This window comes from Hypomesus transpacificus, chromosome 15 (genome assembly GCF_021917145.1).
Source record: "Hypomesus transpacificus isolate Combined female chromosome 15, fHypTra1, whole genome shotgun sequence".
Classification (NCBI taxonomy): Eukaryota; Metazoa; Chordata; class Actinopteri; order Osmeriformes; family Osmeridae; genus Hypomesus; species Hypomesus transpacificus.
Genome location: NC_061074.1, coordinates 3,452,422 through 3,473,768, shown reverse-complemented (window position 1 = coordinate 3,473,768; position 21,347 = coordinate 3,452,422). Strand labels below are relative to the sequence as shown.

At 42.2% G+C, this 21,347-nt stretch overlaps 1 pseudogene; it reads right to left on the bottom strand.

Moving 5' to 3' along the window:
- The window catches only part of LOC124477905, a 201,705-nt pseudogene extending 184,003 nt beyond the window's left edge, over positions 1-17,702 (bottom strand).
- Between the last annotated feature and the right edge of the window lie 3,645 nt (positions 17,703-21,347).

Below are 21,347 nucleotides of genomic sequence, written 5' to 3'. Positions count from 1 at the left end.
GAATGTTTCTTTTGATATAATAAAAGTTTGCCATAGCTGTGGCATTGAAGGCAGTACAGTAGTACTGCCAGTGGACGAGCCGAGTCTGACGGTTAACGTCAAAACTCAAATTCCAAGCTTTACCCAAATCACAAAAATATGCTGACCCGCTGACTGTCTTCGCAATCGCCATATCTTTAAAACACTGCTCTCCATTTTGATGTAGAATTGACCTTGGTACGAAATTAAGAAAATACTCATCAGACGCAGATTGAGAGTGTCAACACTGTTGTTGCTGCCGCAATCGTCAATGGACAGGGCTCTCACATAGTAAACAAATCTACAAAAGTTTTTACAGCAACTTACATTCAAATCTCACCACCTGGCTGTTACCTGTAACCTTGAGCGCTAAACAGTTTATGACATGAAACTCTGACGTAGGTAAAACTCGTCTGCTTGATCAGAGCACCCTAAAGTATGCGTGTTCACTAATCAGTTGTTTTCTCTACTATAATATGGATTTAACCATAGTAGACCTAGTAGGATATGTAATCGATCACTCAGAGGCTCCGGTAAATTCCTTCGGAGCGTGGAGATCCACTGTAAGTGACTCAGAGGCCTTAAGTTAAAACCTATTCCAAAAGTCTATGTTTATAATCAGTTAGCCGCATCCAACCAGACTAGATCAAAGTTTTCACCGCCGTAGCTTGATAGATACGTTTCAAGGAGAACGCCCATATTTTAACATATTGAGGTGAAATTGTGTATGGTACTTCAGAATTATGTCATCTTGTTTAACTACACAGATAATAAAATTATGACAGGCCCAGAGACTGTGACTTGATTTGAACGTATGACCTTGCACTTTGGAGTACACTGTCTTAACCCATTGAGCTCATCTCAGTGTAGGCAAGTCCTTAGGTAAGTTATTGTATGAAGAAAGTAAGCTGTTTCTCCTATGGCAAGCATTGCTAGATTCGGCCATATGTCAAAATATGATTGAATTACAGCTGTTTTACCTTTATATTACTTTACATTATATTGCATATGGTACTTCAGAATTATGTCATCCTGTTTAACTAACTGTTTTCCTCCGCAAAATGGCAAAATATTATAGACATGTACACTGTAGAAGATCGAGAGTTGGATAATAAGAGAGCAAAACTACTTCATGTTTGGCAAACAACAATAGGCTGAATGGGGATTTGAACTCATAAGCATAAGGTTACAAGTCAGTATCTCTATATTCTCTGCAACACACCAACTGTTGAGTTTTTTTGAATAGAAAGGGCAGAGTATAAGTCCCAAAGAGAAGAACCATAAGAGCATGTAGTTGAAGAAGTTACAAGTAAACAATTTAACAACATGAACCTCAAAAAGTGCAAGGGTGTACCTGTGGAAAAAAGCAAGCAACAAAGATATTACACAGCAAGTACAGTAGTTTTAAGTCAGTTAAAATTAACCAACAAGAGCAACAAGTCTCTCAAAAAGAGTCATTGTGATCCTGGAGGAAACATCAGGTCCAGGTCAGGTACATCAGGTACTCCCGGAACAAGTGCGTCTTGAGCCTTTTCTTGAAGGTGGGGAGACAGTCAGGGCCTCATGTACTAATGCTTTTGCGCCCACTTCAGGCATATTTGTTTTGCAATTTGCGTGCAAAAGCATGGTGAGGTATGTGCAAACATGCCGCACTAAGGGAAAAGCGCAGACTGCCTGTCGCGGGAACTGAAAATGGCAAATTGCGCTTTTCCGAGTCATGTAAATTCACGGAAGGGTCAAGGGGAAAGTGGGAGTAATTATGTATTCCACGGCATGTACAGAAACCTCCCGTGAAAGCGTGCTTCCATTTTGCGGTGAAAATTCTCCGCTTTTTAAAAGCAGGTATAAACCAGGATGCGCATATGCTTCCTGGTGAAATGGCAGCCGTAACCCGAGCAAGACGAAGACATAGGCCAAAGGATTTTTGCCACAAGGATCACAGTGTTTGAGTTGAGTGAACACAAAATCATTACGCGTTACAGATCAAGCAGTCATGCAATACAGTTACTAGAAGAAATCAAAGATTACATTGAATCTCCGACTCAGCGTTCACATTCCATTCCAGCAGTTGTTAAACTCTGTGGAAGAATTTGCGATTTCCTGTGTGCTTACATTATTCACTAATCAATAGAACTAGTCATTACATACTAGTTAGTATGTTCTCATGTAAGCTTGCTATTAATAATAGTAGATTGTGTCTATGTGTCAGGATTAATAGATGTTCGGGATCAGGAGAAAGTACTGCTGAACTCTGAGAGTTGTCATGTGTTGGGAGCAGTGAATCTCTTTCTCTGAGACTGTTGTAACGTCATTACTACCTGACTGTCACTATCTATGTTTACATTCTTGTGCCCTATAAAAGATGGTCCTCCGGCTTTCAGAGCTGAGAGAGACATCATTGAGACCTAAGCCTGGTGGTGTGGTGTCATTTATTGTCAGAGGTCTGGTTTTCTCTCCCAATCTGCAGATTGATAAATACTTCTGTCACTACTACACTACTGACACTAGTGACACTACTGTCACTATCTATGTTTACATTCTTGTGCCCTATAAAAGATGGTCCTCCGGCTTTCAGAGCTGAGAGAGACATCATTGAGACCTAAGCCTGGTGGTGTGGTGTCATTTATTGTCAGAGGTCTGGTTTTCTCTCCCAATCTGCAGATTGATAAATACTTATTAAAATCCAGAACTCAACTGAACTTAGTCACTCCGTTTATGAAGAGACGGACAAAACACTTTCTTCATCAACTCCTAACTACATTACGAATATTGGCATCAGGATCATTTCAAACAGTAATCGCTATTTTGGCTTTGGTGGCTGATCCATGATAGAAAGAGAGAAGGAGGCCCATTTAATTGCGCATTTAAATGCTGTTTACCTGATGACCTGCAGGTTTCGAAAATACGACGTAGACTGAAGTATCGCAGCGTGCACAATGTTGGCCATGGTGCAAATAACGCTACGTTTGCGAATGTATGTACGAGGCCCTCAGTGTTTCTGATGGAGGTGGGGAGTTTTTAGACCTAGAGGTTTAAAAGGCTACCTTTGCCTAAACTGACATGCACCAACTCAGAGTTTCAACATCCATTTACACATTTAGTCTCTACCTTTTACTCTACTCTTAAGGCATTACTATGTTTAACTTAATATCTGCACCTCTCTGTCACCAACTGTCTCTGGAGTGGGGGGTGGGGGCTTCACAGGGTGTCTACAGGTATAAAGAAGTTACATTTAAGACCTTTAAATACCACTTCCAAATTAAATTAAAGACCAAACTTACGATGGAAATACAAATCAAAAGTGGAACTATACAGTAACCTTTCCAAGTAAACGCTGATGTCTGTTCAATATGAACAGTATGGTAAAATGACAATAATCGGTTGAGTCTAAGAACATTGACTAAATGTGTGTAATGGGAAAGGATGACAAAAAAAAGGAAATTGCTGTCCTAAATTATATTTATTATTACACTAAGGTGGAGCAGAAATGAGCAATTCCATGAATCCCATGGAATCCCATGGAAACACATCACCCAAATGTGTGAGATGTACTGATGTGGAGCACAAATCGTCCAAGAAGCAGTAATTCCATTGAGTGTTTTTTTTTTTCAAATGAATAATCATTGGATTCAGGTCAAAAGTCTATCACTTGAACTTGTTTCATCACTTAAGATACTCAAAGTCAACAGCTTGGCATGCTGGGACATGGAAAGGATTAAACATTTAGACTTTTATCAAGGATTTTTTGGGGGGTTTGTCCCTTTTCATCAATGTCCTCAAAAAAGAGCCTGTAAACACAGTAGTCTGTGGGGTGACTGTCTCTTGAGGGCGTGTAGGCAGGGCCTGGCCTGCAGGCAGGGCAGGCCAGCTGGATGAAGCGGTCTTGGGGCTGAAGAGAAGCTGTCCAGCTAAAGAGGGGTAAGTCCAGCAAGGGGTCTGTGTTGCTCTCGGCATCTTCTGTTGCATCCTCTGTTAAACTCAGCATCCTCTGTTGTACTCTGTTTAGCAGTGAAGAAAGGGTCCATGTCAGTTGTGAAAAATGAAGCTTTTTCCATCTACACTTGAAACAGACTTTTTACAGAGCTTTTACTGTGAAAATGCAGTGGCAATACTTGAACTTGAATCCAAATGTGTTGGAGACCCATGCAAAGTTACTCAAAACACTGGTTCGATTCCAGGCTCTGGCAAGAGTATTTAGCTAGAAACTGGTCAATGTGCACATCTGACCAAAGACGAGCTCGACCTTTGCCTGTAAACAGTGATTCTGACTGTCAGAGCAGTGTGACCGTCAAAGGCCATATTGCAGGTTTATTTTTCCAACCAATTTACGCAATTTGCTTGTTGGTAATAAACATTTAAACTGTTATCCATTGTATTTGAGGTTGTTGGGTGTGTAGCGTCACGAGAAGAGCTGACTAGGGCAGGCAAGAGTGAGGCAGTGCAATGGGGTGGGAAGGACCACGCAAAACAGGTTCCACAAAAAGAGGGCACTTTATTTTCCGGGAGCTGACAACAAAAATCAACTCAGGCAGGGTTGTTTCTTCCTACTTCCACCAGCCAACAAAAATCCACAAAAGTTTAAACAAAAATGTTTCTCCCTTTCAATAGGCCGTCCATCACTCACCCAACTTCTCCCTGGTGCAAACTAGCCAGCCATGTGCCTTTTGTCTCTCTGGTCTCTTCCCCTGCTCTTTTCCCTGCCCCCTTTTCTCCTGGGTTGAATTCTCTCGGTTGAGGGGTTCGGTCATAAGCTGCCCTCTGGTCCCTCTGAGCTTTTTCCATGTGTTCTTTCACCATGGGGATTACTGCGGCCATCCGTTCCCGCATCGCCCCTACATGTTCAATCATGGTACGATGCGGACAGGGTTGCTCCTCCCAGGTCTCCTTGGCGATGTCCAGGAGACCCCTGGGTTTGTGTGAATACAACAAGTCAAAGGGTGAGAAACTTGTAGAAGAGTGCGGAACTTCTCTTACCGCAAATAGGAGGTAGGGGAGAAGCTGGTCCCAGTTTCTTCCGTCTTTGTTGATGGCCTTTCTCAACATGGCTTTGAGGGTCTTGTTAAATCTCTCCACCAAACCGTCCGTCTGGGGGTGGTACACCGAGGTCCTCACCTGTTTTACTTGCAAAAGAGTACAAATCTCCCTGGTTACTCTAGACATAAAGGGGGTCCCTTGATCAGTGAGAATCTCTTTTGGAATCCCTACCCTACTGGCGAAGAGGAATAGCTCCTTTGCCATCTGTTTCACATTTGCCTTTCTTAAGGGCACAGCTTCCGGATATCGGGTAGCGTAGTCCACGATGACCAAGATGTATTGGTGTCCCCGAGCACTCTTGGGTAGGGGCCCCACGATATCCATCCCCACCCTTTCGAAGGGTGTTTCTATAATTGGTAACGGGACCAGGGAGTTCCTGTAAGTTTCCTTTGGCGCCTTGACCTGGCACTCCGGGCAACTGCGACAGTAGTTTTCTACTTCCTTGTGAATGCCCGGCCAGAAGAACCTCTGTAATACTCTTTCCTTAGTCTTCTCCATGCCTAAGTGGGCCCCAAGCACGTGAGTATGGGCTAATTGAAGGACTGTGGGACGATGAGGTTGTGGCACCAGGAGCTTTTCAATAACTTTCTCATTACTTTTTATGGCCTGGTACAAGAGGCAATTTTTTATGACAAAGTGAGGGTAGGAAGGAGTCAACCTGTTTCCCGCTAGAGTTCCTTTTAGGACCTGAACATTTCTTAAGGCATTGCTAAGGGTAGGATCCTGTAGCTGAGTGGTTCCGTACTGACCTTGGAGCAGTGGCATGGTTCTAGAGCCCCCACAGTCCTCTTCCATTGGCCCCGATTCTGGTTCCGAGTTACCCAGTCATCCCTTGCCGATTCTGCGTCACTTGAGTTCACCGCAAAGGCTTCAGCTAAAGCAGGGGCAGCAGAGCGGGGTTTAGCAAGATTAACCCAGGTTGTATTCCCTTTACTTTTTTTCCTTACGTTTTTGAGGTTCCCGACTGTGCTTCCTTTGGGATTCCTCCCATAGCAGTGAGAAGGCCGGGCAGTCTCGTCCAATTAGGACTGAAATTGGCAGGTTCTTGACAACCTCCACCGTAAACGTTCCCTGGGTGGTGGTTAGTTTCAACACGGTACTCGGGCACTCGTGGGTGTCTCCATGGACACAAACTACTGGAATTGGTTCCCCCCGAGCCAGGGAAGAGGCCTCCAACACCGACTCATGGATCAGGGTCCTGGCACTTCCCGAGTCCAGCAATGCTTCTAGGTTCTGTTTATTTACTGTTACTGGGTACGTCAGTCGGCGGTCTTTACTTTCCCCCTGGAGGCCCGCAAAGTGTACATGGGGGCTGCTGGTGGCCTCGGCGGAGGGCATGGGCTCATCTGGCTTTCCACACTGCCAGGAAATATGGCCAAACTCACCACATCGAAAGCACTGGCGAGGCTCAGGGTTGGAGAACCCCCGTGGCTGTGTTGGATAACCAGCTCTGTTCAGGGGGCTGGACTGAGGGCTGACCGGTTTGGCTCGTTTTGGTCGCGTCCCACTGGCCTGATAAGGGACCGGAGATATCCGCTCTTTAGGGGTTGGGCGGAGCAATTCCGAGGCAGCCTGGTACTGCTCTACTGCTTCCACTAGCTCCATGGTGGTTGTTAACCGTTGGGAGCTAACTATCCTTTTGGCTTCATACGGCAGAGCTCTCAGATACAGATCCATAACCAGCGTCTCTATAATGGCCGCCGGGTCTCTTGTCGGTTCCAGCCACTTTTTGGTTGTTCAAATCAAGTCATGCATTTGTGCACGAGGGGTTATCCCAGTCCGGAAGGTCCAGGTATGGAAACGTTGGGCCAGGCTAAATCTGGTAATGCCATGTCGACTCAGGATCTCTGCCTTTAGCTGGTCATAGTCTTGAGCCACACTGGTCTCTAAATCCTGGAAGGCCTTAAGTGACTCCCCGGAGAGAAAAGGGGCCAAAAGTCCAACCCACTGCGTCTTCGGCCACCCCTCCCAAGTGGTTGTAGCCTCAAAGGCATACAGGTATGCTTCCACATCATCCTTTGCTCCCAGTTTTGGGATAAACTCCCAAGCCTTTGGCTTTGCCCTGGCCAATTGTTGAATCTCCAGCTCTTTTAGGCGATTAGCCGTTGTGTGCTGTTGTACCAAGGCTGCATTGGTTTCTTGCTGAGCCCTCAAGTTTTCCACAAGTATCTGTAGCAGCTGCTCCATGTTTGTGTGGGGTTTGCTTGCCTGGAGTTTTGAAAAACGTTTGGTCAAGTCGTCTATATCCTCCCCACTACTCATCTACACTCCGCCTCACTGCCCGCATTCTCCACCATCTGTAGCGTCACGAGAAGAGCTGACTAGGGCAGGCAAGAGTGAGCCAGTGCAATGGGGTGGGAAGGACCACGCTACAAAGAGGGCACTTTATTTTCTGGGAGCCGACAACAAAAATCAACTCAGGCAGGGTTGTTTCTTCCAACTTCCACCAGCCAACAAAAATCCACAAAAGTTTAAACAAAAATGACTTTCCCCTTCAAAAAGTAGTTCGTCACTCACCCAACTTCTCCCTGGTGCAAACTAGCCAGCCATGTGCCATTTGTCTCTCTGGTCTCTCCCCCTGCTCTTTTCCCTCCCCCCTTTTCTAGTTCTAACTTAATTAGGTGGCTCACACACCTACACCTGTCCACTTGGTGAGGGATTCTGGGAGATGGAGTGTGGGCCATTGCCACCATTTTGTGGTGTATAGTCCTTCGTCGACAAAAGGCACTTTGTCCCCACAAAAACGTTGCAACCTCCTAAACTTTGCAACGGAACGTAAATCCAAATACAAGCAACTCAATCGCTACCAAGACGAAACGTTTGACACCTAGGTTGTCTATGTAGTCCAAATATTGACAAAGTTTAAGGGGGGCAAAAAGAATTATAATAATGTATATGTGAGATAACAATGGTTTGTGCTCGCCGAAGGCAAGCACACCCCAAATATAAAAAAGTTTTCATATTGCATGCATGACATTGCATGACGTCACATTGGGGAGACGACAGACCAAAGCCAGGGTTTTTTTCTACATGGAGAAAATTTGGGCGCACGCCAAAGCTGTTTTCCCGAGCGCCAATGACAAATCCCGAGCGCCAAAGGCAAAAAAAAGTCAGCGATGAAGAAAAGAAAAAAACCTGTGTCCATTACGCGTGCAATGCATGTCAGCGAATATGTTCTCAATAGTATGTTTCAAGTAGGCTACAGCCGAACCCTCGTTCTGTTTTGATCAATAATAATCAAGTTGACAAGCGTGTCTTTGTGTCTGATCAATACGCAACTGTGAGGTGCGCGAATGGACAGAGCGGCCACTAAACTGTCGTTCCGCTGCGAGGGCGAGCCCGACGTGCACGAATAGTACACCTGTAGCCTACAAATGCTAATTACATTTCCACTCAAAATGCTGACAAAAGTTTGATTTACGATTTCAAATGCAGCCTCCATTGGTATTCTTAACCTGGAATGATAACATAAAGTGCAGTGTTTCCTCTATGGCTACATTTCTGCCGACACGGTATTAGAAATCAGGCTGTACAAAAGTTTAGTCCGTATAGCCTATCAGCAGTGACTGTTCGAGTGCATGTCGGAGAATAACACGGACACGTGCTTCACACCGCAGTTGAGATTGCGTGTGCGTCCTTGAGAACTGTAAATCGTATAACTTATGTTGTCAGTTCTTAAGCCCGTTATTGTATTAGTCTATAGTTCTTGCAAATTTAAATCAAGTTAACTGGTGATTTTCGTTGTTTATATTCTTCCCCTGCTAGCTAAATTGCACATGTCTGTTGATTTGATAGAGATTGCTGCCCTTTCTCAGGTTTGTATTTTAGGTGCATTATCATGCTGAAGTAGTTTTAATGAATAAAAAGTGGGTTTATTGTTAATATTTGCTACAGAATGCTTAGCCTTTCAATATCAAATGAAGCAGGCAGTGTACATGCTTCAGAGTGGCCTACCTTAATCGATAGGCTAGGCTACTGACCATTTACAATAAATTATTAATAGGCAGCATTTATGCCATTTAGAACATACTTTATAACTTTATTGCTTTCGGGGAAATAGGACAAAAATATGTGTGTGTGGGGGGGGAGGGATGCAAAACACTTGGGAATAAATACATTGATTAGAATAAAGAAAAGAATATATATATACACATATTTTTGGGGGAGCACCGAAGACCCATTTTGACCCAGGAAAAACCCTGAAAGCCTGCTTTGAGACCCTTGAAATCGATTAGAAATAAGCACTTGCAGTACCAGTGTCTTATATGGGCTCTGCTAGTACCATCAAAACATGGGACATCTAATCGGAAATGTGTTTACAATGTCGGGGAAAATATGCAATTCAGGATGAACTTGGGGGGATTTTACATGTGTGACTGACAAGTTGGCCCATAGCTTACCCATAGCCATGATGTCTTCTATTTCTATATCTAAATAAGTTTACCGGTAGTACTAGTCTGAACTAGAGCTACCAACATCATATCAACCTTCGGTTTTCCGTCACTTCAAACTCACAATCTAAAGGTCTAAAAGTTCTCAAACCTTCACCATAATTCAAGAGTGTACTTTCACAAACCCAATCATTGATTTTAGCTTAAAATGTGTAAAAATAGGTGAAAACACTTACCAAACGTGGCTGCCTCCAACACGGCTATCAGGTGATAACAGTTGAAAACAACAATGGCCGTTAAAAAATTATTTATATTTGTAACGGCGAACTGCGATGAGAGCAAAATGAAACAGGAGCAAGGATTTAGGGTGGGGTCTTGGTCAGCCCACAATTTCCAGAAAGGATGTGTGTGTTAAGGGGCAGGATGAGTCTTTGCGTGCTGTGGAGCAATTCTATTTAATTCAAACATATTTTTACATATCAAGGATGAAATTGCGTATGGTACTTCAGAATGATGTCACCTTGAAGCCAACAAGGTTTGTAAAACCATTGGTCAAAATTATATTTGATTTATTGACACAAAGATATTGTGGCCATGTGGACATTCACATAAATACACCTCTTTCTGACATATTTCATTGCATTTTGTATTCCTGATCACCCTATAGACAGACATGTATTCTACAAATATGTAACACATTTCAAGTTGATTGGATCTATGGTTCATGAGGAGAATTGTTTTGGAGGTTGTACCAAATTTGGACAGTACAGCAAAATATATCATGGCGGAACTTATGGGTCCTTGAGGCTTTTTTGTTCCCCATGAGAAATAAGAGATGAATACACATTTTCAGGCATTTTGGAGGAATGGGGCGCTGGGGACTTTGGGCGTGGCTTATAGCGCCACCTATGGGTGTACATAGGCCATTAGCGGTCTGGGAGTAGTGAAAGAAGTGAGTAGAAAAATCATTTTTTGACGAGGTTGTATTGACTTGGAACAACCACAGAGTCCGTCAAGTCCACAACTCACGATCACCCAATGGAATTCCTTCCATATTACATGCAGTCCCTCACCTTTCCGGCGGCAGAGTGTTTACACCACGTAGACCCAGAGGGCCTCATGTACTAACGCTTTTGCGCCCACTTCAGGCGTAGGCAATTTGTTTCGCAATTTGTGCGTATAAGCATGGGGAGGTATGTACAAACATGCCGCAATGAGGTAAAAGCTTTCATTCAATCATTTCAAACAGTCATCACTGTTTTGACTTTGGTGGCTGATCCATGATAGAAAGAGAGAAGGAGGCCCATTCTATTGCGCTTTTAAATGCTCGCAATGTACGGTAAAGTGGGCGGAGAAAGGTGCTGATACCTGATGACCTGCAAGTTTCGTAAATACGACGTAAACTGAAGTTTCACAGCGTGCGCAATCTGCGGGTTGGCCATGGCGCTAATAACGCTACGTTTGCGAATGTACGTACATGAGGCCCAGAGAAGGTTCAAGTATGCCTCGAAGAGTGTGTGTTCAAGGACTTCCCGTGTGATGAAGATGTGTTCAATGTCTGTGTGGACCAAATGTCAGAGTATAATCTGAAATTAACAAATGACTTTCCTGAGTCTGCATTACATGTTTTAATCTGTGGTGAAATCCAATATAATTGTACCTCATTTATACATTTCAAAGATGTACAAAATAATTTCAGTTCTTTCTTACAAAATATTTTTTCAAACTTAAGTTTTTTCTCGTCCTGTCTATTTGTGTGAACTGAGTGCGAATTCTAACTCCACAAATGTAATAAATTCTTTATTCAATTATTTAAACATGATTAAAAACAGCATGTAATTCCATTTGAACAGCAAATTAATCAAACTTTCTACTGAAAAAAGTGTTTAATAGTAATCCATATGCTAATGGTATGGTTGACAATGCCATGCTGTTTTTTTTACGGTAATAACAATGACTACCCCTGAATAGAAAAATAGTGTTTGTAATGTGAAATTAAAACATAAAAGTACATTGTAACAACATTGGACTATAATGTGACATGTACTTATTTTGGTTATAATCCTTTGCTTAGGTCATGTTTTCCCCAAAAAATGAAGATTTGGAGCAGCAGCAGTTATGTAAACATCCGGTAATGAAAAACCTCTGGTATTACAAATATAAAAGTAAGCAGCTTTAATATTTACAACAGTCAAACACCATTTACTTTTGATGCATTTCTGTGCAGCTCACTAATGGCCACACATTAGACTAGACTTGACGTGGTGTTTTCAAAAAGAACAGTGGAGCTGGTTATTATCTGTGTTAAGGAGGTTGGATGAACAGCTAAAGCTTTCAAGTTTCAGCAAACACTAATGTTAAAATATAAGTTAGGTTCCTCCATTTTTCAAATATGCCAAATTACCCTGAGACTTATTTTGACTTTGGTTCAACAAAAGAAAGGTAGTAAAAAGCAGCATTAAGAAAGTGGACAGCATGTTTAAGCTGTGACATTCTGGAAGGTTCACCAAAGTGGCTGTAGTACTTCCTTCATTAGACAAATCTGTAAAACCTACAATGTATAAACACTAAACTCTGATGGCAGTCCAATTCCTGTTTGCGGAAATCTTTATATCTTAGACAATGTCCATTACCCACACGTTGTTTTCTAAGACTTTGTTCATTTCATGTCGAAAATCGGGGTAGTTATCATAGCTTACTGGAAACTCCAAGTAACAGCCACAAGTATGAGCAACAGGTCTTCTCTGAAAACCCTGAACCTATGTGAAGCTGACAGTGATGCTCATTCCTGTGAACAAATCTGACCCAGTGCAAAATCTGAGGAGAGAGGAGAGGTGCGGTGTGTCTGACTCTCTTAAGGTATGTGTTTACTTACTTGACTATTTGTTTCTCCTGTGCATTCTGGGTACTAGGGTAAGTAATTGATCTCATAATCTTTCGTGATGTGGGTTGAAGCTCTTCATAGACTGCTGCAATCCCTCTCAGCTCTGATTTAACAGGTGTGAGCATGTTGCTCCACTGTTCAATCACAAAAGCAGGCTCTTGATTAATTTTAATTTTTGCAAGCTCCCTCAAGATTTACTTAATGTTATCTGCTGTTGGAAGCCTGCGGCAGTTGGGAATGTCCATGACTTCCAACAATTCTTCTACAATGCTTCACCTTCAAAATCTGAACAACAAGATTCAAAGAGCACCCGCTCAGACTCTGAGACATACTGGAAGAAGCTGTTCGTGAGGTCACTCTCCACAAAGGCCAAAACAGCTTGCTCCAGAAGTACTGGTGCCAGTTTCACAGGAAGGTACCTCTCTTTTTGCCAGCCAAATGTGATTATTCTGCCTATTCTTTCCCAGCAGGATGGTTTCCTGCATGTTTTAGATGTTTCCCTGCTCCAACACACCTGATTCAAATGCATGTTCGTTACCAAGCTTCTACAGAGCTAGATAACGACCCATTCATTTGAATCAGGTGTGTTGGGGCAGGGAAACATCTAAAACATGCAGGACAGGTGGTCCCTGAGGACAGGTTTGAGAACCACTGCTCTAAGCCGCTCAAAAATCTTTGACTTGCGACTGCTGGGTTGATTTTCCAGGGTTTCCCGCAGCACTTTGCAGTTAAGGCGGTCGCCTTGACAACACACGCCTTCCGCCTTGACTACGTTGTCCAAAAAATATATATTCGCTGTGTTTCCGCCAGTTTTCTCCCTTTCATTCTAACGGCAGTCTCCCTTCTCTAGAGAACTTCGTCCATCAGCAAATCTCAACCTACCACCTTGACTAACACATTTTCTGCGGGAAACACTGTTTTCGTTACGTCTGCAGTATCCAAAAACAGCCAGTCGATCACCATAGGATGGCAGATACTCTTTAAGCTGGTCATCTGTCATGGCCATTTATTCCTGTATTTATTTATTTATTTTAGTATTTATTTATTTCTGTGTACATTTATTTATGTATTTATTTATTTCTGTGTACATTTATTTATGTATTTCCTTGTCCTTAAGCTAATGAGGTAAGCTGTCAATCAATGTATGTCACGGTGTCACCTTAACCCCATTGGTTGATCGGTATTAGAGTCAACACACAGCACGTGCCCCAGAATAGCTAGCTAAACTGGAAGCGACAGAGGGCAACCCAGGGCACATGTACAATATTATTTTGACTTTTCAATACAGGGTGTTCTTCACGTCACTATGTTACATGTATAATTTGTAGGAAATTATAGCTGTAATAACAGTTGCCAGATATTGATTAAATAGCTTTGTGGAGGCAGATTGTAAACGCATTTGAGTATTTGACTAAATAGCAACTCACCGAAATCAATCAACGCTAGCGTTATGTACATCTTATGCATTATGTAGATTTTTACTATAAAACTGCATTAACAGCAAAGTTTGTTTACCTGCAACAACGAATTGATTAAAATATATCAAATCTGACATGTAACTTCACAAAAGTCACCTGCAATACGTACCTTTTTAGCATTACATACGCCCCACCTCTTGGATGGTTAGCGAGGTGAAGGGATCTTTCACTTTCAGTGCCAAACGGGAGCACATGCGCACTTGGTGTCTCATCATTTCGACTTAGTATCTCATAATTATGACTTAGTATCTCATAATTATGACTTACGTATCTCATAATTATGATTTAGTATCTCATAATTATGACTTACGTATCTCGTAATTATGACTTAGTATCTCATAATTTCGACTTGGTATCTCATAATTATGACTTACGTATCTCATAATTATGACTTAAATTGTCCCCTTTTTTTACTAGCGGAAATGGGCTTCCATAGGAGTTGGACAACAAGAGAGAGAAATTAATTCATGCTTGGCAGACAACAATCGGCTAAATGGAGATTCAAACTCAAGAGCATGTGGTTGCAAGTCAGCCTCTCTATTCTCTCTGCTACACATGAACTGTTGAGTTTACATGCATAGAAAAGGGCAGGTAATAGTTTTGGTCTGCTTTGGGACGTTTGAGCAGCTGTAATTGTCATGTTTTGACATATCAAGGTGAAATTGCTCATGGTACTTCAGAATTATGTCATCCTGTTTAACGAAACAGATAATCTGAATTATGACAGGCCCAACGGCTGTGGCTGGGTTTGAACCTATGACCTTGCAGAAACAAAGTCTGGGAAGAACAAAGGATTGGAGAGAAAAAGAGGGAAAGTCTACATGAAAACAAGATGTGTCCCTGACAGACACCTCAAACTGTCCCCTACCCTGTGTGAGACAGACAGTCCGGCACTGTAACTGGTTCTCTTCGCAAACGACTCCGATAACACATGACAACCAAAAACACCATAGCAACCGGGCAGCCTGGTGACGCTTCTCGGTGTGTCACGGGTTCTCCAGACAGATGTAGCCTGAGGTCGGGAGTTCAGTCAGATGGGACTGAAAGTGCAAGCTGTGAGACTGACTGGCTAAACTCAATCCCTGTTACTTCCAGTTCATTATGTGTGCTGGGAAGACCTGCCCGGACAAGAACCAGTCACAATAACCTCCGTTGTTGTCTCTCTCTTTGAGACAGGCTGAGTGCTGTCTCTGTAATGCTTTTCCTAGCACCAAAAACACACACATCTGTACTTCCCGTTTCTGGCTTTTTTCTTCGTATCTCTTTTATTGCTGTCTTTATTTGTTTCATGTTACACTGAAACACCATGGAAAAGAGGCAAACACACAAACGCTTTGGACGTAGAAGTGTATGACTGTATCTGTGAGTGTGTGTAAGGAGAAGTGAGAATGTTAATAAGTATGTGCTGATTCATTTAACTGTGTGTGCATTGCTAGGGTGTATGAGTAAAGGGTGATAGACTCAGGGTTGCCCAATCTGTCAGACAGTTTCCTGTGTTTGAGTATAAGAGTGTGTGTGTGTACGATTGTGTGTGTGTGACCTGATGTCTCATTGACTGCTCTACCATCATCAAAGCAGCCATTTCTGATGACTTGTCTTGTGTTCTCTTTATGTGAGTGAGAGCGTAGAACATAGGTTGAACAAATGTACACGTTGTGCTCTCTTTTCCACACTCTCCAAGTCTCTGGAGTGCCATATAGCATTACCACATGGAGGAATTTGGAAATTTATTGTGAGTAATGTATTTTCAGAATGTTTCCTGACAACGCGCAATGTTCCTGGGTTTTTACGCTGTTCCTGACACATCAGTTACACACACACTCACGAGAGGATGTTGCTCAGCAACCATCTGGATCAGTCTCAACAGGTGTTTTTGCTCAGGGGACTTCAGCTGTGACATCATGGCGGTCAGGTTTCCTAGGTGACGGTGGATGGCGTCTGGCTGTTTGGGGTAGACAGACGGCAGCACACGTAAAAGCATGTGGTTACCTAGGCAAAAGAGGAGAAGTAATTAGGTAATGTAGGTTTGCTTGTGAGTTTGTGCATTTAGGTCCTCCAAAGATACAACTTTGGAATTGATGACTTTATTTAAAGTTGTTTTAAAAATAATTCAAGTGGAAAAGTAATTGAATTCAAGTTGAAAAGTAATTTTTGCTGCATGACTTGGTAACAACCACATGCTCACCAGAATCCAAACGACCAAAATCCCCAACATTGCCCAACACACATCTAAACCAGCTTGCGGATGTTGTGATTGTAAAACAATGGCTGTTTCATCTTAAACTAGAAGCTTCATGTCCAATGTTAAAACAAAGCATTTGAATGCTTCTTTTGTTCGTTTTTTTGTGTGTGGGTAGCTAAGGAACCAGAGAAATCTGCCAGCTCATTTGCTTGGCAGATGGGTCTGGCCCCCCTCCCATTCAAACAGATTTCCCTCCGACCAGAATCTGGTAGGGATAATCACAACCGTTTATCTGAGATGAAGCGGGTTTAGTACAATGACTGTACAGAGGAGTGCAATTTAGGGATTTTTGTAAACAACCAAGATGCAATTTTGCTGCCGTGAAAGTGATTTTTGCAAACAACCAAAATTAAAATGTCGGTGCTGTGATTGGTTGCATCTATCCAAATCTATCCAATTATATCCAGATACATTTTAGTCTGTGTCTTTTAATAACGGCCCTTGGAAATCGCAAAGAACTGAGAAGTTCCAGACTGATATGCATTTGTGAATTGGTTGGGCGATTCCAGGCTAGCATGTGTTGGCATCCTTTCAAAATCGAGAGTGATGGAGCTTTAACGCAGCAAAGGTTTATGGGTAGAAATGACTGAAATATGGTGGTGATAAATGATGGTGAAGAAGTGCGCCTGATTCCATGTGCCAGCTAAACCACTATGATTCAACAGCCTATGTTTTCATGTTGTTTTTGCTCCTTTTATGTCCCTGATTGTGTAATGTTGGGTTGAATCAGGCTGCTATCTGGTTCAAACAGTCAATCAGCTGAGACATCTGTAAGATAGATGGCCTTGCTCCTCTGGAGAGGGAAAAGGATGGAGGATAGAGGGAGAGAGAGAAGGAGGCATGGAGAAAGAGAGAATCATGGAGGACAGGGAAGAGAGTTTGGATGGGGAGCAAGTGGGATGGAGAGAGAGATGAAAGGAGGGATAGAGAGATAAGTGTAGATATATGAGGGTGAACAGATTAAGACAGATAATGCAGTTAAATGTTCCAGTTTGTGATGAAATGGAAACCAATCGGTCCATCATCACATTCACTAACTACCATAGTTACAAGACCTGATCTGCCAATAAAGTCGATTAAATAGAGTTGACTTGATAGGAACAAGACAGGAAGCAAGGAAACCTAAAGAGGGAGAGAGAAAAGAGTGTGTGTGTGTGTGTATGGGAGGCAGAGGAAAATGTTCCCATACAAAGTGGTCTATTCTGCCTCATATGGAAACAATTCCATTGTTCCTGTAAAGGTGATTATGAATGAAACCCAATCGACACACACACACACATAGAACCATCCCAAAACAGACACAGTCACACTACTTTTTATAAAATGTTATGGAATGCACTATTTCGCCATGCCTTCTCATTGGCCAGAAGGCGGATGGTGCCACAGCGATGAGAAATAATAAACACGTTTGAAAACAGGAAGTGTTGGTGGCCACGCCAGCCACACAGCTGTGGCGGAGCAACAAGGTGAGAAGGTGAAGGAGGACTAGAGGGGCGGAGTCTTGACAAGAAACCAGGAACCTCTCATGGGACCTTACAGTTCATACAGTTCTATGGTGGGAGTGGGTGGATTGTACAGCATCTGTATTAAATGCTGAAAAAAGACCCCTGGAACTCCAGTAACCCACCTAACATGCATTTACATCCCATACCCATGGTAGACACTGCTTAGCAGAAACTGATCTTTGTGTGGATTTATCACTAGTTTTGTTTTTGGCAGCCTGTTTTAGTTTTAGTCTTTGTGTCAAGCTCTCATTTTAGTTTGTATTCGTTTTAGTCACGTTCATACTCTTTTTAGTCTAGTCAAGTTTCAATCAACTAAAACAGGGATGGAAATAATTTTTTTTGTCCACCGGCCGCACAGTGGCTGGTGGATTTCAAAATCTACCGGCCACTCAATGTTTTTACCAGCCACTTTCTTGTTTTTAACCGACAATGTGTAACTGCATGTGAAAATTAATACTACAAGATCTACAATACTTAAGCAGTTTATTTAATCTCAAGTCTCAATGAAACACTGACACTTTCTCTATTATACATTCACAAACCACGAACTGATATACATTTCATTAAATGAGTAGGGCAGATTAAACAACCAACTAACATTTCTCCACCCATCTTCCCCACTCCCAGTACAATTTACTCCTGCTCATCAGAATCAGATTCTGAAGTTTCAGATGTGCTTTCCTGAGCATTCTTCTTCCAAGATGGGTCGAACAGCACCCACGAAGCGAAGGGGTGTAGCTTCGCTCTGAAGGGGCTCATTTTCCCGATAATGACAATGGCGTTCTATACATTATCCCGCTTATTACACGGCTACTTGCCAAAAAAATACCTTAACACAGTGTGTCTTTTTAGAATTTATATGTTACCATTCGTAGCGTTGATCAGCAGAGAAATTGTTCGCCAAAGACGTTGAACATTCTTTAGGCTTCAAATCAGCTGACGTCGCTAAGCAACGGAGTACGGGGTTGAAAAGTTACCGGACTACTTGCGGAGTGCTACGAAAGACGTGAATCCGAGGCATAAAGGCCACTTCTCTTGACAGCGTTCAGTTATACATAGCAACGTTCTGTTATGGCAAAATAATTGACCGCAGAACGTTGGGAAGCTCCATTCAAGTGAATGGGGCATTCTACAGCATTAAGAACAGCCGTGTAATAATTTACTTTACCCGCCACAGTGGCCGGTAGGTGAAGCGAGTTTACCCGCCATAACACAAAATCACCCACATTTGGCTGGTGGCGGGTGCTAATTTCCATCCCTGAACTATAAGTCAGAGCATTTTAGTCTTATTTTAGTTAGACTTATCCATGACTATTTTCATTTAGTTTTAGTCGACGAAAACTGATGAAATTTTTGTTTAGTTTAAGTAAATGAAAATTATATTTTAGTCTCTTTTTAATCAAACAGAAGTAGTCTAAACCAGTGGTTTTAAAAAAAAATTTTAGCGACCCACATTTTCAAAATGACAAACCATCGCAACCCAAATGATAATACATGCACAGTCTGTGTTTGATGTGATGCTAGTTCTAAAAGAAAGATAGGTACTTCCACACAAAATGCACGCAGCACGCAAGCTAAAACTTTTGGGCTTTATTTGAGCACAAAATAGTTTTTAGAGCTTTATGTAAAATAAACATTGCCTTGATTTCATTGGTAAAACCTTGTCTAGTGAAGTTGATGTCTTTTTGTCTCAATTTTTTCAGCCCCACCTTTACATTTCTTAGCCTGGTTTTCCATCGTTATTCTTCTCCTGGTGCTCCCGATGGCCAGTCCGGTACTGCGGGGCTGTGCCGCGGTGGTGGATTTTCAAGTCATATTATTTTAAATTCTCGTGCTGTCAGGGGGTGCTGCAGCACCCTTAACACCCCTAGTTCCAACGGCCATGCATATGTATGTATTTATTTTATTTTTTTATTATAAGTTTGAAGCTCATGATTCGTACCCCATGTTTCTGGTTGGACTTGGACCTCTGTTGACGTGTCTGGCTCTGGCACAAGCGTTCTTTTAGTACGTGATTCGTCAAGATCTGAGGTAAGTCACGTAGTGATAGGGTCATTACCAATCTCTCTGACGCTTTCTCTGTCAGTGGTAGAGTACCGGGCCGGCTATATGCGACAAGTAGCAGCACGCAAAAGGGACTGGTACGCTTAGGAGTAAAATGTAGAAGTGCCAGTACTGCGTACCAGTGAGTACCGGCCAACTTCGAGCACTGCCTATGACAAAATAATTATGAAAACTAGTGCTGTCAAACGATTAAAATATTTAATCCCGATTAATCGCATTAATATCATAGTTAACTCGCGATAAATCGCAATTAATGGCGCATTTTTATCTATTCTAAATGTCCATTGATTTCTTTTTGTCCCATAATTTTTTTTCTCATTTTAATGCTCTCATCAACATGGAAAAGTGGATTGTATTGCTTACTCCAAATGTTTTATTGGAAACAATATTGCAAACGCCTGGCTTTGACAAGGGGGCGGAGAATTGGCATCAGCTGTGTGTATTTCAGACTGGACGTGCTGCGATGATTGCTCAGTTCACAACGACAAAACACACAGATCACTTTGGTCTTGTCAATGGAACCAATTCCTGCCAAATTGTCAATTTGGCAACTTTCTAAAAGTATATTTTCCATTCAGAATCTTATTGGCATCCATTTCTGCATCTCGCCATCGACTCAAAACGTAACGTTAGCCTGCTACTCTTTAGCCAGCTCGCAAGCCCAAACAAGTGTGTGCGGCGTGCCGGTTGTTTTGTTTCCGGTCTAGCTAGATCCGGTGTGGTGTTGTAGTTTTTCTAACGTCAGTAGTTGCTGCAACGGCATGTGAAAAAAACTACAAAGTTTGCTTGGCCAAAAAGAACGTTAATCGCGTGATTAAAAATGTCCCCCGTTAAAATGGGTTTGCGTTTACACCGTTAATAACGCGTTAAACTGACAGCACTAATGAAAACATATTTGCTGACCCAATTTTCATCCTCCCAACACCCAGACTTTGAAAAACACTGGTCTAAGCATTAGTCTCGGGAGGCATTTTAATGCCAAAACCATTTGTTTAATGTATTGGTCTAGAATAAGTCATGTTGTTGATGCCAAATTCAGTTCAGTGTGATTGCTATGTGAATGACAAAACTAGCTACAGTATTTGGCCTACAAGGGATGCTTAGTAGCCTACACATGCAGTCAGTCAGGTAGGAAGTAAGAACCCACTTTACTCTCTCTTACAAACAAATACACACGCACACACACAGTACACACACTAGTGACACATGGTAACCCACTTTACACTCTCTCAAGAACAAACACACACACACACGTTTGTCTCAGACTCTCAGTCGGTTTCAGTTCCAGTGGCTAACATTTAAAGCTAACGTCTAAGGCTAACGTTAAAATTACACACTTTAACAGCCTCATGAGTTAGCAAATAATAATAACGCGACTAAATGTATAATGAAATATAGTTGACGAATAAAAACGAGACAAAATGTTAAAGTTATTTTGTTTTGTTTTTATTCGTCAACAATATTGCATTATACATTTAATTATAGTCATTGTCACATGACCAGCATTTACGTTGCGTCTTGTTTTCGTCACTTACATTTAGTCATTTAGCAGACGCTCTTATCCAGAGTGACTTACAGTAAGTACAGGGACATTCCCCCCGAGGCAAGCAGGGTGAAGTGCCTTGCCCAAGGACACAACATTATTTGGCACGGCCAGGAATCGAACTGGTAACCTTCTGATTACTAGCCCGATTCCCTAACCACTCAGCCATCTGACTCCCTACTTGATAA